The sequence below is a fragment of the Vidua macroura genome, chromosome Z (genome assembly GCF_024509145.1).
Source record: "Vidua macroura isolate BioBank_ID:100142 chromosome Z, ASM2450914v1, whole genome shotgun sequence".
Taxonomy (NCBI): Eukaryota; Metazoa; Chordata; class Aves; order Passeriformes; family Viduidae; genus Vidua; species Vidua macroura.
Genome location: NC_071611.1, coordinates 1631090 through 1645435, shown reverse-complemented (window position 1 = coordinate 1645435; position 14346 = coordinate 1631090). Strand labels below are relative to the sequence as shown.

The following is a 14346-nucleotide window of genomic DNA, read 5'->3' as shown; positions in this document are numbered from 1 at the left end:
AGTCTGTGCCTGAGCTGTCACAGGGGGCATTTTTGGTGAGGTCCTGCAGACACCTTGGAGTGGGTGCTCAAATCTCACCATCACTTCCTGTCTCATGAACAGCTAAGATGTAGTTAACTCTGCATGGTTTGATTTTTCTACACTTCACCGAGGGACCAAAAAAAGAGCTAAAAAGAGTTTTCTCAGGCAACCTATAAACATTCTTCTGTGGTCAAGATGGTTTGTTAGCAGCAAACTCTGTTTCCTCTCTTTTTGGGGACTCCCTCCTTTTTAGCTGTACACAATTCAAAAAGCCAGTCTAGTCTTCTTATTTGAGGTGGGTGGGAAAAAGTTGTATTTCAGCTGGGTTGCAGCCCTGTGATCTCCAAAACATGGTTATGACCAAGTCTGCTGCGTTGCAAGACTGAGCTAGGTGGGCTTAATTGGAGCTCTGGGCTGGGCTCCTCTGAGGAACCACAGTGGAGTTTAGGGAGTTCTGTTTCTATCTCTGGCCTTCTTCTGCCATACAAAGAGTGCTTGATGCTTTGGGAGAGGAGACCCTCAGGGCCAAGAGGTCTTCTGCCTGTAGCCCCATGCCCATGGCTGTGATGAACCATGGAGCTGTGTGCTGGTTCTTCCCTCCCATCCAAAAATCTTGCCAGTTGGAAGGATGGGAGGGAACACACCAGATGTGCATTTCTGTTTCTTTTTTTCTTTCTGGTCCCTTCAGATAAGCCATCAGCAGACAGAAGCATTCAGTCCTCCAGGGCATCCCTGCCTCCTGCACAGATGGCAAGGAGAGATAGCAAAAGAAACTGCCTTGGGCTGGGGTTGGAAGATCACGGGGTGAGATACAGCCCCGGCCAATAGCACTGGGATAATGTCCTAGGGGAAGAGAAAAAAGCCTTAAAATCCAATTGATCCAGCATCATTCTGGAGGAGACGTGGGGTCATTTCAGCCCTAAGCAGTCACAAATGAAATAAAATTGAAAGAGCAGAGGGTATACACTTCTGCCCAAGTCCTCTACAGTGCTGTTAAATCTTAGCAAGAAAACCACATTTATTTCAATTTCAAAAAGCTAAGAGGCCTGAGTGAAGGCAGCTGGAATGAAAAAGCAGCTTTTTAAGTAATTATTTAAAAGGAAAGGGCATGGTTCCCATCCCCTTCCTTCACCTTGAAACCTCAGGAGCCTCTCCCTCCCCATGCCCCTTGTTTTGCTGCTGGAGGTTTTCAGCATCCCCTTGTCTCTGTAGTGCATTTGGGACTAGGAGGGGAGGTTTTGTCCTTTTAGTGTCACTTGAGTTGCTCCAAGAGAGCACTTGCTCCTTAAAATTGATTTCTAGCAGTGAGTTAGCTCTCAAAATGTTTATTTTATGTAGAAAGCATGACAGAAGTAGGGGAAGAAAAGGGCAGGAATGGGGGGTTGGGGGGAAGGGAATAAGAAAAAAACAGATTGTATCAGAAGGGAATAGGAAAAAAACAGATTGTATCAGAACACAGACTACAAAGCTGTTTACAGTTTATTGCAGTGCTATTATCTTAATGTCCCAGGCATCAGTCTGGGGCAGAAAAGCTCCATTCCGGAGCTGGTGGAGCCACACAGGTGATATAAAAATTCCTCAGGGTGAGGTTTTATGTTAGGCAAAATAGTCAGGAGTAATGGGATTTTTGTTTAAAACCTCATCTGGATATGGAGAGAGTCAAAATTGCAAGAGTGTGGATGGGGCATCAGAGGGAGTGAGGCTTAGAAGAAGCCTAGCAGGGCCATTTGGTGATGCATGGGTTGGGAAGGGGCTGGGAAGCAGCTCTGGATGCCTGGACCCAAGGGAGAAAGGAATTGGTTTCCTAGAAAGGAATTGGTACCAGCCAAAGATGGTACCAAAGATGGGAGTAGGGCTGGCATGCAGTGGATTTGCAAGAAGAGAAGAGGTTGTCCTGCTAAGTTAGGTCAGAAGCAGGTGTGGCCCCAAAGTCCTGGGCACATCTGGGTCTGATTTTCATGGCGCTGCTTTTCCTCTTCTCCTGAAGCTGGTGGGTCCTGGAGCAGCACCCTGGGCCCCACAAGTAATGGGGTGCAGGGGTTCTTCTCCCTGCTCAGCACTTGCCTCATCCTAGGCTGACAAATCCCTGGTGACCATGCTGGGCATCCTCCTGCCAGGTGCAGGAGTCACCCTCACAAGTGGCCATCCAGCTTGAGTCAAAGTGTCAACCCCCAGTTTGACCTCTGCTCGATGCACACGTCCAGCTGGCCTTGCCTGGTTGTAGGTGACCTTTGGCTTGGTTGGAGCTTTATATAACACAGCTATTACAAAAAAAAACCAAAAAAAAAAAAAAAAAAAACCAAAAAAAAAAAAAAAAAAAGCCGATAAAGCAGATTGGTACACAGAAATCTGCCTCTTTTTTTTTTTTCCCAGCTGGTCTTACAAATGGCACTGATTGCCTCCCAGAGCGTGTGTGGGCTTCTCTGGCCTCCCTGACAGTGACATTCAGATGGGGACAGTGCTGGGCTGGTGAAGCACCTTTTGTTTCACATGCAGAACAACGCTGATGTCCGGCCCTGCTATAAATAGCGCCTGTCCCTGCTTCCTTCCCGTCACCTTTCCTCGGGAAATGCTGTCCCTGTGTTGTGGAGGAGCACAGCTCACCTACCCTGAGGTCTCTGCCACACACCTTTCGCTGCCTTCAGGAGAAGCTACCCCGGGGAAGTGACCCACAGCTCTCTCCTTGCATATGTGCTATGTTTTTATGTTCCCCAATCATTTTTTTTCCATTTTTGTGGGTGTCTTATCTTTCAAAGTGTTCAAGGCCAGGTTGGATGAGGCTCTGAGTAACCTGGCCTAGTGGAAGATGTCCCTGCTTATGGAGTTGAACTGTCTTCAAGGTCCCTTCCAAGCCAAATCATTCTGGGATCCTCTGATTTTCCATGGGTGTGTGCTTCATTTGTTGCATAAGATAGGAATGAAGAGCAAATTAGATGTCCTTAAAAAAACTGGGCACATTTTCCGTAACAGCAGTCAACATCAGAGCCACATCTACTGGAGGGTTTGGTTGCACGTGGTGGTGTAAAAGCCTACAGGAGGCGGTGGGCTCCTTCCTGCAAAGGGCTTATGATCAGGGCAGTAGAGGTATCACTCCCCACCTCTCCTGGCAGAAATCCTGCAGCCAGGGTCCTCTCTGTTGGCTTAGACTCAGGAGGTGTGACTGCCACCTCCTGATGAGGGTGGTGGAAGGCAACACTGCTTTCTGGGATCATGGAAGGAGAGTAGCACAGGCAGGTGTTTTCATACCATGTCCAAAGGCACCAAAGGCTGCTTAGTTTGACCTTCCAAGGGCAACCACCTTGAGGGAAGGATGGAGTTTTTCTGGGTGGTGGCACAACCTCTCCTGCAAGAAGAAAGATACTGTGGAATGTGGGGCACAACAGACCCATTTCTCAAGTTCTCTCCTTAAACCTTTCCCAACCCAGTGCCTCTCTGCTAACACAGCACAAGATGTGTGGCATGTGATCTGCTTGGGCAGGTGGGCTCTGAGTTTGGCCCCTTGTTTTTCAAAAAGTTCCCAAACCCCCTATTTTTTAAGCATTGCAAGCTGACTTTGTGTTGCCCAAGGTTCCTCCAATTCCCGTGGCCTCCTGGTGTGATGTGTTTGGGATGGAGAGTCCAGCTGGCCAAATTCTTTGGCCTGGAAATGCATGGAAAAACATGGACAGAGGCTTGCCCCAGCCTTACAGGAATGATAAAAAAAAAAACTTGCATGTTCAGATAGGCTTTACAGGGAATATATGGAGTTGAAATATATGGAATTGCAGTAGGACAGGTGGAGTTGTACCTACTTCTTGGTCTTCTGGTTAACAGTACTGAAATGGTTCTGTGTCACTTGAGGAAGGGGACAGTTTTCCTGACAACCACAAAAGTGTTGTTGGGGAAGTCTTAAAAAGTTTGCACCATTGAAATCACATTGATCCAACATCTTGTTGGATTCAAAAGGCAGATCAGGCTGAACAGCTTAGCAGATCCTTGGGTGTGCACAGATGCTGGCTGGTACCTCATGGCTCTTTTGGTTGTCCTTGTCTGGGGGCAAGAACAGGAAAGCATGGCAGAAAGAAGAACACCCCCATGTGCTGGAGAGGATGGAGTAAAAGCCCAAGAATTAATCAATACCCTCTTTGCAAAAGGCCCCTGAATTCCTTTTTTCAGTAGAAAAAGTGGGAATCTCTTGTGCTTCTGTGCAGCTGGTGTGTCTTCAGGCTTTGACCAGAGCCATGAGGGGCTGCCGTGCTTGTCCCAGCCAGGATTGCTGGAAATCACAGCCAGCCTCAGGTGAAGGACCATCACCTTTAGCTGTGACTGAGCTTTGTGTCATCTCCTTCTCCTGTTGGATGAGATTTTGAGAGGGGTGTTTCTGCACCTGGCAAGTCCATCCTACATAAAGCCCCTGTGTGGGGAGTTGCAGCAGAAGGCTGCGCAGATCCTCCTGGCTCATACATGGAGGGAAGGGTTGGGAGCAAGGGGGCTCAGGAGCTCTCCCCATCTCCTTTTAGCATGCCCCAAATACTTGATGATTTCAAGAACAGAATTACAGAAATGTCCCCAAGTTTTCTCTAGCATTGTCTCACTTTATTTACTTCCTTGCATTAACTTGGCTTTGCACTTAAAATGATCAGGAAAAAACAGTCTGGATTATTTTTTTTTCCGCGTGTATGTGTTTTCTGGACTTAATTAGATTCAGAATTGAGGGAGGCAGAAATATCCTCCTTCCCTGGAGAGCCCCGGGTGGCTGTCAGGGACGGTTTCCTCTTCCTGAAGCAAGAGGGTTGTGTAAGCACCATGACCCTCCTGCTGACGCCCACGCCACGCACTGGGTTATCTGGGGTGAGCACACTGAGTGGGCATCCCTGTCCCAACTCCCCAGTCAGGGCCTACACTGCTGAGAAACCTCCTGGGGCTCATCCTAGCCCAGCCATGTGGCCCTGGCCTGGGGCTTCCAAGGAGGTGATTCTGCCTAGGGACAGCCCAAAGGATGGTCGTGGTGGGCTCAGGGCCAGGCAGGGAACGTCCCATATCCGCTGGCGGCTCCACTGAGGAGCGTAGGCAAACTGTGATATATTTCTTTTCCCATTATATTTAATTTTACAGATCCTCAGGGACACTCAACCACCTACAGTGATTAGTTCGACTGATTAAGCTGCTTTTCCTCTTGTGACAAACTCCTTTTGTGAAGGGTTTTCAATAGCCACGCTGCTCGGGACATTGTTCCTGTACAATTTCCTTTCAAAACACCATAAAGGCACTCTACTGCTTCACCCTATCGTAAAACACCACAGGAATCAGCTTGGCCCAGCTTGCTCCTTCAAGGGCAAGATCTCCTCATCCAGGGGCAAGATTCAGGCTCAGGTGGGAGTTGCAAGACCATGTGGTGCCAGAGTGAGAGGGAGCCATGAGCAAGGAGGATTTAGGATGAGATAAAATGGAAAGCAAAAGTTTTCTGCCTTTTTTTTTTTTTTCCTTCTGTTTGTTAATGAGAGGATCCAGAGTCACCCAGGGAAGTGAAGGATAAATAAACTTGAGAGCTCAGAGAAGGAAATGCTGCTTCACACATGTCATCTGGTTCAGCCTTGCCTGGCAGAGGCTGGGGGAGGATGCAGATGCTCTCAGGTACCCAGGGGTAAAAGATGCAGGGGCAGAAGGGCAATTTCTGCTGAAGAAAAACGCTGCTGTGAGCAGCAAGTGGATAAAACTGGACATTTAACTAAGACTGGAAGTCAGAGGAAGGTCTGATTGACACCAAGGGAGTAACAGATGGAGGGAACTGGAGGGAGTTGCAGTGGCACAAAGTCATTCCTCCCTGTGTTTGTAGTTATTCCCATGCCCTCTCATGAGGCTATTGGGTAGGACCTGTTGTCATTTGGATCTGGTTGGTCCAGCAGCTGCTCTCTAGGTAAGGTGATCATGGAGCAGAGCAGAGATGATATTGGGAAGGGTCAAGCAGAAGCACTTTGGACCTGCACAGCCACGCTGGCCAGACGTGGTGGCATCACCCTGCCCCACTGCCCTTCCTTCCAGGAGCTGAGGAGAAGGCTCTGCCAGGGGTCACAGCACGGAGGCTCCCCTCCTAGGGGAGGAGGTTGTTGGGAACAAAGACTGCACTGGGCTCACCACTGAAGGTGAGCAAAAAGCCACCTCCTGACACCCAATGGTCAGGCAGCTGATGTGGCTCAGCCGTGGGTGGAGCTGCTGGGCAGCACTGCAGCTTCTTGTCAGAAGGGAACACTTGGAAGTGAGGTCTGGAGGTTCTTTGGCTCCATCAACACCTTTTGCTGCCTTTAACCATGGCTCAGTGAGCAGGACACAGCATGGCAAAGGGCAGTGGCTTTAAACTGCCAGAGGGCAGGGTTAGATGAGGTATTGAGAAGGAATTATTGACTGTGAGGGTGGGGAGGGCCTGGCACAGGCTGCCCAGAGCAGCTGTGGCTGCCCCTGGATCCCTAGAAGTGTCCAAGACCAGGTTGGATGGGGCTTGGAGCACCTTGGGACAGTGGAAGGTGTCCCTGTCCATGGCAGGGATGGAGCAAGATGAGCTTTAAGGTCCCTTCCAACTGAACCCATTCTAGGATTCTGTGATATCCCTGTGCAGTAATCTGAGCCCTGGTACCTACAGATCACAGACGATTCAACAGCTCTGCAAAAAACTATCTGAAGTTCAGCCAAATTTTTATCTAGCATCGGTCCTGGGCCAACTTACCTAAGAGCGAGTCACCTGTCCCAGCACCATCCCCAGAGCTGCACACGTAGGGTCCTCCCATCATCTGAGTGGTCCATGTAAAAGATGGAGCAGTGAGGTGGAGCAGTTGGTATTTAGCATCCACTGGGGAATTTGTTTTGCCTGTCACTCGTTTCTCAAGCTGTGGCAGGCTGAGTAGAGGTTCTTCACCCAGCTGCTCTCGTTTCTGGTGTTGTGGGCAGCACTGATGCCTGGGGGACATCAGTGAAAATATGCCCAGCCGTGTTTCACCCCCGAGGGAAGGCGGTGTGGCCACCATCCTGCTGGCAGAGCACACCACAGAAGGAGTGCTGTGCTCACAGCTCCTTTCCTGATGCTGGCAACAGCCAAAAGGATTCTGCATTTTATGCATGTGCAAGGATAAAGTACTTCTGTAAAAGTCAGAGAGCTCTTTGGTCTCAACACTAATGGCAAGAGAAAGATAAACCTTTGTGCGTTCAACAGGACATGGTGCTCGTGAGCAGGACGTCAGGGGATGCGTGTCCATGGCTGTTCTCCATATCTGATCTGTCCTCCTTGTGTTCCTAGCTAAAGACCCATGCAGAAGGGTTAAAAGATAACCATCTAAGCAAATTTTATCCTTTCCTTTCATTGTTCCTTTTTTTCTAATGCCAAGAGGCAGTGGCAGGAGCAAGCCGGGTGCATTTCCCAGCTGCAGGGTTGCCACCTCTCTATTGAGAGTGGCTTTGTCATTACATAAAAACTCTAAAACACAAGACCTTTTATATCCTTTTTTTTTCTTCACAGTCTTGGTGACTGAAGTGACCCCTGTCCTGCAGACTAAATTTAACCCAAATAGCCAAGCCACAAATAGACTTTATGGCATCAGGAGGCTTTTGCAGGTTGTTTTTATCCATTTCTGCCACTGCTTGAAAGACTTTATGTACCACCAGCAAAGCATGTTACTGTTATGAAGCCTCGATAGAAACGTATGGCCTGATGCACAGGCTCAGGGTCTTACGATGTTGCTTCACCAAAAGCAAAATAATTGCTCCAGCAAAAAAAATCCAAAAATTCAGCATGTGGCTGTGGTGGAGGCTATGGTGGAGGTGGTTTTTATGAAAACTCAGTATTTTCTAGGTATCTTTTTACTGTGTGGTATCAGGGGCTGGTCTGGAGGTCAATGAGTTGTTGTCACTGACGGCTTTTCACAAGTGTCCCTGCCCATGGCAGAGGTGGAAAAATGTGATCTTGAAAAGCCCCTTCCGGCCCAAACCATTGTGTGATTCTGTAATTTTTGTGAGCATTTTGAAATGGGAACAGGAGCTCACGGTGGCTCTACAGCTGTGGAGAAGGTTAGGAGAGCAGCCACTCTTAAATCCAAGGCTTTGCAGGGAGCATGGGAGACCTCATTCAGTGTTCACCTTTATCAGAGACTGCTGGGCTTCACCTCCATGATCACAGGTGCTATTTCAGCTTGTCTCAAACTCCATGCAGGGAGCTGTCAGACACCAGACCTTATGATACCAGCACCAAAATGGCTGGAAGCCAAACAAGATGCTGAAAGGCATCTCCAGTGTCACTGCCAGCTGGATCCCACTGCGTGTGTCCTTAACTACGTTGACCAGATATGAACTGGAGGTCCAACTTCCCATTGTGCTCAGAGGGGATGTGTTCAATAAAGTTTGGAGGATGCTTCACCCCCGCATAAGAAAAATTAGCCTGTTCATCTTACAGAGAACATATTTCCTTGCTTTATTTTGCCTTCCTATGTTGACCAGAACCAAGGAAGTCTGAAAAACAAAGAGATGTGGGAGGAGTTGAGCCAAAACACCTCGCACTGGAGGGAGTGCTGGGATAAGGATGTTTTTCTGGGCTCTCTTCAGCAAGAACAGACACTTGAGACTGGGCATCTCAGTGTTGGTTGGGATTGAGCCTTTCATTAGAAGGGCATGTAGTAGTAGGACAAAGAGGAATGAGTTCACACAGGCAGAGGGCAGGGTTGGGTGGGCTATTGGGAAGGAATTGTCCCCAGTGAGGGTGGTGAGACCCTGTCACAGGCTGCCAGAGAAGCTGTGTCTGCCCTGAAAATGTCCATGGCCAGGTTGGATGGGGCTTGGAGAACCCTGGGGTAGTGGAAGGTGTCCCTGCACATGGCAGGGGGTGGGATGGGATGATCTGTAAGGTCCCTTCCAACCCAAGCCCTAAGTTGTATGTGAAGTAAATACCTGCACCCTTGGTCTTTTTCTTACCTCTTTTGAGAACAAATATAACTCAACACATCAATCATAAAGCGTGTGGTGAGTTAGACAGAGACAGATGAGAGAGGAGAGAGGCATTGGTGACACTTCTGAGGTCTGCCAGCCAAACTGGCTTGGTGCTGCTGACAAGACTGAACTGGTCTCTCAGCAGCCTGTGTGAGGTGTGGAGTAGCCTTTTCTTGCCCTTGTTTTTTGCACAAACAGGTGTCAGCAGAACTGTTGTCACCACGGGTGGAAAGGTGTAGCACTTAACCCCTCAAAGGCTACAACCCCTAGCTGACCGTCACATCAATTATCAGTTTGCACCTTCTTCCAGAAGAGGTAGCATCTTCTTTCTTCTGGTAGAGAGCTGGTGGGTGGATGTCCAGTTGATTCATCTGGTGTGTCCTAAGGTAGAAACAGGCTTAACTGGAGGGATCTGAGGAGACCTCTGGAGTGGTTATCAGGGGGTGCATGGCTGGGGTGCTTTTTGTGCATTTCAGGCAAAATATAAGCTGACCCAAGCCTTTGGAGTTGAGTGGGATTTTGGGAAATTGGTTGATGAGCTGTGCCTAAGCTGTGTTGTGGATGTTTTTGTGCTCCCTTAGATTTGGTCCTAAGTGTAAAGACAAAATAAATGTATGTTCTGAGGTGTGTTATGGACACATGAAATCATGGGAGGATTGGTAACTGGCTCTAAGGCAGCGTGATTTGTAGTCCTATTTAAAGGACTTACTTTAAAGCTATTTTTCTAGCTTGTGTTTGAAGGACATTATTAATTCATTTTATGTGAAAATCTGCTCCTCTGCATTCATCTGTACCTAATTCTGTGTTCTCAGGCATCATCTTGTTTTCTGCTGTTTCCTTTCTTATAAAAAAATTGCTTCCCCTCTGGTTTCCCTTCCTTAATCTTGCACTGAGAGTTCAAAGATACACATAACCAAGCATTTTGTCTCACAAGACTTTTTTTCCCGATGGAACTTAACCAAAATAAGTCTCCACACTTCTTCCCACAAACATCCCATTGGCAAGTCAAGAGGTTGGGATGCATCCTCTTCAGGCCAGGTAGTTCTTGTACTGGAAAGATAAAGAGTATCCCAGCCATCACCCAGGAGTGTGACATGCAAGGTATTTGTTTGAAAACTCTTTACAATCAGCTGACAGCCCAAATTCATGCAGTTTTCATGCTGTCTTGAAGGGGTCGCACTATTTCCAGAGCCAGTCCATTCATGGCCAGCACTAAGGCTCCTCTCACAAATAAAATAGTCACAGGAGTGGCTCTCACCCCAGGTTGGAAGATTTCAAGTTATATTGGGTGAAGGCAAAGGTGAACGTGTTTTACAGCTGGCATGAATGTGTCGGTTTTAAGGCTGTGAAATTTTGGAAGAGCCTTAGAAACCCATTCCCAGAGGTCAACAGGACAAAGCTCTCCTGCTGAGCGAGTGAATAGAAATGAGTTCATAATTACAGAGTATAGTAGCTTTTTCACCATTTTAATTGAGGTTTTTCAGAAAGGAAGAGAACTTAAAACAATACAGAAATGTCTTTTGTTTTTTCAGGGCCATTTGCTGAGGGCTTTGCAGTGAGAGGAGAGGATGTTTATTAAAAACAACAATATCAAGACATTATTTTAGGGTTGGATCTAGTTGGTCCAGCAGCTAGAGCCATTCCTAGCTGGAAAAATGAAATGCTTGAGATGAACTGGTTACTCTCTTGAAAATTAGCACTGAGCTAAATGATTTGCAGCACATTGCTGAACTTCTGTTGGAACAGAAGAAAGAGAGAGGAAGGGAAGGAATTGAAGAAGTTGAAACATTCCTTTCCTTCTCAGTAGGATTTCCAAATCAAATTAATTAGGTTTAACAGCACGTGGGTCTGAACCCTTGAAGCAGCATCTGGAATTCAGAGGTTTATCCTCATCCTTATGCTCCTGTCTTCTCCATGCCCTCCTGGGAGCTGATGAGGCTTACTGGAGGGGACTTTGGGGGTGCAGAGGGAACACCCCAACCCCAACAGGGGTGTCACAGCCATCTGTGCTGAGCAGGGTGTTGGGGAGTTGAGCCAGCCTAGTGGTAGCTATGAAAAGAGCTGCCTCTTCTCCAAGAGAAGCAAATGCAGGAGCGATTTTTTTTTTTTTTTTTTTTTTTTTTTTTTTTTTTTTTTTTAAGGACAAGAATGAGTCTGGTGGTGTACTTGCCTGCAATGGAAAATAGCATAGCAATACTAGCATCTAGAGAGACCACAGTGTTTAGAATGTAACGATGCAAGAAACTCCTCTAAGCAGCTGAAAGCACCTAAGCAGAGATGTTAAAATAATAGGTGCAGTTCTGCCTGATATTTAGAAGCTTTGAACCAGTGATGAAAGAGAGGTCATATTTTCAGGAACAAATACAATAAAGGGTGCATCTCCAAAAGGAATCAGAGAATTGCTTGGGTTGGAAGGAACCTTGAAAATCACCTCATTAAAACCCCCTGCCATGGGCAGGGACACCTTCCACTGTCCCAGGCTGCTCCAAGCCCCATCCAACCTGGCCTTGGGCACTTCCAGGGATCCAGGGACAGCCACAGCTGCTCTGGGCACCCTGTGCCAGGGCCTTTAATTTAAAATTATTCCTCTTTGTCCTAATCATAGAATATGTCAAAACAGAGGGATCCCATAAGGATCATCAAGTCCAACTCCATGCTTCTCACTGTACTACCTAAAACTAAACCACATGACTAAGGAAGCTGCACTAGCTGAAGCTGAGCCTCCTCTAGAACAAGATGAAGAGCTTCTTATTGTATTGTGATAAGTCTCCTCAAGGAAATAAGTGTTCATAGTCATGGCAATCCCAGGAGTGGGTGTTTGCCCTGCCTGCCCGAGCAGAGCTGGTGGTGGCAGGGCCACAGCCGAGGAGTTGGCAGAAGGCAGTTTAGACACAGATCATCATTTCGGTTTGATTTTCTGCAACATCCCTAGGAGTTATTGCACTAAATTAGTCCTCAGGGCTGCAGGTCCCCAGAGGACAATTCCAACCCAGCAGTTTGTTCCTAGCAGGGCTCAGCTGGGTGAGTGCATTACCGCAGCCTAATGAATTACAATGCGCGAGCGGGGCGGGCGTGTGCCACTGGCTGTGCCTTTCAGCTGGGACATCACTCCCTTACCTTGTGTTTGCCACGCCACCCTGTATCAGCAGAGCTCTAACTTGCTGTTAGATGTGCTGCTGGTGTGCTGGAGCTGGACTGAAGGGCCATAAGAGCAAGAGGAGAGAGAGGTGCAGTGGGTCACGCAAGGCCACCTGGCTTGGTGACCAGCAGTGGACACCAGGAAGAGGGTGAGAGGAACATGCAATGCTGCTTCCCAGCAGTGCTCTCTCCTTCTTAATGGTTTGGCTCAATGATCTTAAGGTTTCTTTCCCTTGTAAGTATTGAATGGCTGCAATAAAGTCTCTATAGAGCCTTCCCCATGCTGAACAACCCCAACTCTCTAAGCCTTTCCTCATAAGAGAGATGCTCCAGAACCCTCTGAGCAATTTTTGGTCCTCCTCCTGGGACACCTTCATCATCTTCAAGAATCCTAAAACAATTTGGTTTGGGAGGGACTTTAAAGATCATCCTGTTCCACCCCCTGCCATGGGCAGGGACACGTTCCCCTATCCCAGGTTGCTCCAAGCCCCATCCAGCCTGGTCTCAGACACTTCCAAGGATCCAGGGGCAGCCACAGCTGCTCTGGGAAACTTGTGCCAGGGCCTCCCCACCCTTACAGGAAGAATTTCTTCCTAACATCTGATCTAAATCTCCCCTTTTTAAGTTTAAAACCATTCCCCCTTGTCCTAGCCCTACCTGCCTGTGTAAAAAGTCACTCTTGTTTTTATAAGCACTCTTTAAGTACTGGAAGTCAGCTGTGAGGTCTCCCTGGAGCCTCTTTTCTCCAGTTTCCCCAGCCTGTCTCCAGAGCAGAGGGGCTCCAGCCCTCAGAGCATCTCCATGGCCTCTTCTGGACTCAATTCAGCAGGCCCATGTCTTTGGTATTGCTTTGGTATTGGTGTTGCTTTGGTAGCTGATGGTGCGATTTATTTATTTTCACCCAACATGTGAGGCAGGTCTTCATTGTGGGTGCAGGCATGGGGTGTAGGACAGGTCACAGAGAAAGAATGCACGAGCCATCCCCAGGGCAGAAAGCCAGAGAGGTGGACAACAAAACACCTCATCAGTGTTTCACCAGCCTCAAGGTGCCTTTTGGCAAAGGACTGCTCCCAGCATCTCCCCTTCAGCTGTGAGGAAACTCAGGTGGAAAGAGTCTGTAGCTGGACCTTCCCCTACCACAGACCTTACAGTAAACCTGTGGCCACCAGATCCTCCCGTGTGTGAGCCCTGCCACCCATAAGCCTGCCCTGCAGGGCTTCTCTCTCAGTGTCACACAGTGCAAAACACGGCTGACTACGTGATGCTGTGTCAGCCGGCCAGAATTGAGGGAAGGAAATACAGCGGCAGGTTCCTCTGCACTAGGAAACCGATCTGTTATTGAAATGGCTTTCTCTTTGGTGGAGCGTTTCCGGCACGGCTCCTCGGCACTGGAAATGGATTTATCCATCTACACCTTGTTTTCCAGCATGAGTTCACGGAGGTGTTGTCAGCAGTTGGTTGCTGGAGTGAAGAGGGTGTGAAATAACTTGTTTCTTTCTCGTGCTTTCCATCTTCAAGTATAAATGTGCCACTGCCTTGGAGTGAGCACCCAGGGCTTCGTGCTGCCAAATTGCTCCCCAAAGTATCTGGCAACTGAGCTCAGAGGTAAGGGCAGGCACAGGTTGGTACTTTGAGTGGGTATAAATGACAGGTTTTATGGCACCCACTGTCTCATACAATGTCATTCAATGAAACCTGGCCCAGTTGAAGAAGCCCAGCTGTCACAGGGACATTCTTCTCTCTCTCTCTCTCAAGATTTTTCATAGAGATGCACAGAGAGAAGAAAGAGAAAACAATTTCTATTTCTGCTCCTTGTTTTTCTCATGTGAAATGTGTTTAGAGACTGGTTTACTTGCTTGATTGGATTCTGGTGAGGATTGTTTGAGCCTGATGGCCAATAAGATCTACCTGTGTTTAACCTCTCGCGAGCAAGGTCATGAGTTAGTAGTGAGTGAGTTAGATTTAGTAGTTAGAACAAGTAAGTTTGTAGTTTTAGTATCTTCCTTTATATAGTATATTAATGTATTATAACATAGTTATAATAAAGATATCATTCAGCCTTCTGAACTAGAGTTAGACATCATCATTTCTTCCCACTAGCTTCACCTGCATTTTACAATACCCAGCAGCACTTCAGTGGTGTGGTTGCATGGTTTGGTGACTTCCAGTTTTTGGCCAGGGCAAGTAGCCACCCTATCAGCAAAAGAGCATCTTCCACCCACTTCTTCTCCCTGCAAGCTC

The 14346-nt window shown here is 47.8% G+C and overlaps 1 protein-coding gene across 5 annotated transcripts in view; it reads left to right on the top strand.

Moving 5' to 3' along the window:
• CTIF (cap binding complex dependent translation initiation factor) overlaps positions 1 to 14346 on the top strand; it is a 148553-nt gene that overhangs the window by 81216 nt on the left and 52991 nt on the right. The window lies entirely within an intron of this gene.